Source organism: Sapajus apella, unplaced genomic scaffold, assembly GCF_009761245.1.
Source record: "Sapajus apella isolate SASKATOON/1434 unplaced genomic scaffold, GSC_monkey_1.0 scaffold2295, whole genome shotgun sequence".
Classification (NCBI taxonomy): Eukaryota; Metazoa; Chordata; class Mammalia; order Primates; family Cebidae; genus Sapajus; species Sapajus apella.
The window spans coordinates 6,785-10,307 of NW_022439221.1; the positions used below are offsets into that span (position 1 = coordinate 6,785).

At 43.7% G+C, this 3,523-nt stretch overlaps 1 pseudogene; it reads right to left on the minus strand.

Moving 5' to 3' along the window:
- Nucleotides 1–2,477: 2,477 nt before the first annotated feature.
- On the minus strand, nucleotides 2,478–3,422 carry LOC116547181 (annotated as a pseudogene).
- Nucleotides 3,423–3,523: the final 101 nt, after the last annotated feature.

Sequence of the window (3,523 nt, forward strand, 5' to 3'; positions counted from 1 at the left end):
ACCCAGGAAGGGGTGGGGCAGTTGGGTGATTGAAAGTGAAAGTAACTATGCATATTAGTAAAATTCTGTCAATGAAAAACTCCATTTTTTCCAAGAAACTATAATATTCACTCTAATATCAAATGAATAACTAATAAACTATGAGGGCCAAACAGACACAACTGCAGTGCCCAGCAGCAGCCGAGGTACTGCTCTTTGTGGAGCAGGGTTACCCCATAGGCAGTGTGACCAAAGGAACAGCTCAGAGGCAGTGCTGCACTCCTTTATACCCATTTTTAATTACATGCAAATTAAGGGGTGATTTATACAGAAGTTTCTAGAAAAGGGTGATAACTTCTGGGTTGTCAGGTCATTGCCATGGAAAGGGGCAGTAACTTCCAGGTGCTGCCATGGCAATGGTAAACTGAGGTGGCACACTGGTGCACATGTCTTGTGGGAAGCTGCTTTTGCCTCGTCCCTGTTTTAGCAAGTTCTCAGTTTGGGTGGATGTCCTAGGCCTGCCTCTGGAGTTGAGTCCCATGCCTATCTCAATATGACTTATTAAAGTTTATTAAGATTAGTATATTTCTTGAGTTCACTGAAATATATACTACTGAAAAGTCTGATTGCCACCTAAAGATTGCCAAGGTAATTATTGCCTTGGAACGAAAGCATATATTTGGAATTCCAACAAATTTATGGAAGAACTCCTTGCTATTGGTGCATCATGTCTTAAATCGGTTGCATTGTATTTTTTTTGAGATGGAGTTTCACTCTTGTTGCCCAAGCTGGAGTGCAATGGCGCAATCTCCACTCACTGCAACCTCCACCTCCCGGGTTCAAGTGATTCTCCAGCCTCAGCCTCCCAAGTAGCTGGGATTACAGGCACGCGCCACAATGCCCAACTAATTTTTTTGTAATTTTTAGTAGAGACGGGTTTCAGCATGTTAGTCAGGCTGGTCTCAAACGCCTGATCTCAGATGATCCACCCACCGCAGCCTCCCAAAGTGCTGGGATTACAAGCATGAGCCACCGCAATTGGTTGCATTTTTTACATTTATTTTTATTTTTATTTTTCTGAGACAGGGGCTCACTCTGTCACCCAGGCTGGAGTGCAGTGGCTCGCTGGTGGCTCCCTGCAGCCTCCACCTCCCTGGGCTTAAGTGATTCTCCCGTGTTAGCCCCTCAAGTAGCTGGAAGTACAGGTGTGAGCCACCATGCTGGGCTAATTTTTTTGTGTTTTTGGTAGAGATGGGTTTTGCCATTTTGCTCAGGCTGGTCTCCATCTCCTGGGCTCAAGCAATCCACAGCCTTGGCTTCTGAAAAGTGCTGGGATTACAGGTATGAGCCACAGAGTCCAGCCTGTGATTTTTATTTTTATTTTTATTTTTAAATCAAAGTAATATTTACATAGTTTAAGATGTCTGGCAGGGCACAGTGGCTCACGCCTGTAATCCCAGCACTTTGGGAGGCTGAGGTGGGAGGATCACCTGAGGTTGGAGTTTGAGGCCAGCCTGACCAACATGGAAAAACCCTGTCTCTACTAAAAGTACAGAATTAGCCGGGTGTGATGGGGCAGCTACTCGGGATTCTGAGGGAGAAGAATCACTTGAACCCAGGAGGCAAATGTTGCAGTGAGCCAAGATGGCACCACTGTACTCCAGCCTGGGCAACACGAGTGAAACTCCATCTCAAAAAAAAAAAAAAAAAGTCCAATTCTACTTTAATGCATTTAACCAAGAGCATTAATCTTTCCTTTGTCTGTTTTCACCTGTATCTCACTTTCCAGAGGCAGCAATAACCTGCAATGCTAGCTACTTTTATGGTGTTTTGTTTTGGTTTTGGTTTTTATTAAAAAAAAAAAAAAAAAAGAACCTTGAATCAGAAAGTCTGATTAAATTCAATATTAACTCAAACTCTTAAAAATTTTCTGGAAAAGTCAACAGGGCACATCACAGAAAAGCAGACAGCAGTTCACAGATCTTTGGTGGAAAAGTAAGATGGATACTAACCCAAGCTGCCAAAATGATTATGAAGCCAAGTTTGTTTTTCAAAAATAGGTTTTAAGATATACCAAAGAAACTATACAATATGAAAATTTAACAATGAAGTTAAAGTATATAGCAAAAGACAAATATGACAATACACATGAATAATGTATAATAGAAGGCTTTCAATCTTAGAAAACTAAAATGGGGCCGGGCGCGGTGGCTCACGCCTGTAATCCCAGCACTTTGGGAGGCCGGGGCGGGTGGATCACGAGGTCAAGAAATCGAGATCATCCTGGTCAACATGGTGAAACCCCGTCTCTACTAAAAATACAAAAAATTAGCTGGGCACGGTGGTGCGTGCCTGTAATCCCAGCTACTCAGTAGGCTGAGGCAGGAGAATTGCCTGAACCCAGGAGGCGGAGGTTGCGGTGAGCCGAGATCGCGCCATTGCACTCCAGCCCGGGTAACATGAGTGAAACTCTGTTTCAAAAAAAAAGAAAACTAAAACGGGAGAACTTACTGAAGTGTAACAAGCATAAAGTGAGGACTAACAGCAAGGAACAATCCTAAACATTTTCCCAATGACTAAGCTTCAAAAAGGTAGCTTAGGAAAACGATTAACCTGTAGTTTTTCCTGAACTCTATTTATTCCCACACCAATGACTGCTGCTCCTTCCTTAATCATATCTGCTGTGATCAGATTTGGAATACCTGCAGCAGATATTACAATACCTGCAAGAATTGTATGTTTCTTCAACTGCTCTTCGGGAGTATATTGATGAGATATTTTAACAGTAGCGTCACCTCCGGAACGGTCATGCGCCTCATCTGTGTTCAGTCACATTGCAACGGGCATTCCAACATTATTTGACCTTCCAGCCACAACCACATTCTTCCCTAGGGTGGGAATGCCAGTTCACTTAATTATTTTCCACACACCCCATGGGGTAGCCGGTAACATGGAATACAGGTCCAAACACTTTCGTCCTACATCAATTACGTGAAAGCCATCAACATCCTTGTCTAGAGAAACAGCGTTGCCAGATCTTTCATCTATATGCTCTGGAAGAGGCAGCTGAACAAGGAGGCCATCTACGTTACCATCATTATTCAGTTTACTGATTAAATTCAACAGTTCTTCCTCTGAAATTGAAGCTGGTCTCACTATTGTCTCACTGTTGATTCCCACAGCTGCCCTGATTTTGTTGAGGAAGTAGCAGTGACTTGCAGGATTCTCGCTGACCATCATGATCACGCTCAGGTGTGGCCATTTGTTGCCCGGGGCCATCCACTCTTCCACCTCCTGCCGCACTTCCTGCTTGATCTGCTGGGCCAGTTTCTTTCCAGAAAAGACACCAGCTGCATTTCGAACTGCCACGAGGTGGAGGGTCGAGGGCTGAGGGAGCAGCTGTGCAGGACAGCAGCAGCCCGACAGCCAACGCGGACCTGAGCCTGTGACCACTCAGGAAGGGTATGGTATTTTTTAAATGGGCTTCTATTTCTAAATAGCACACTTATACTTAAATTTCTTTCTTTTTTTTTTTTTTTTTTTT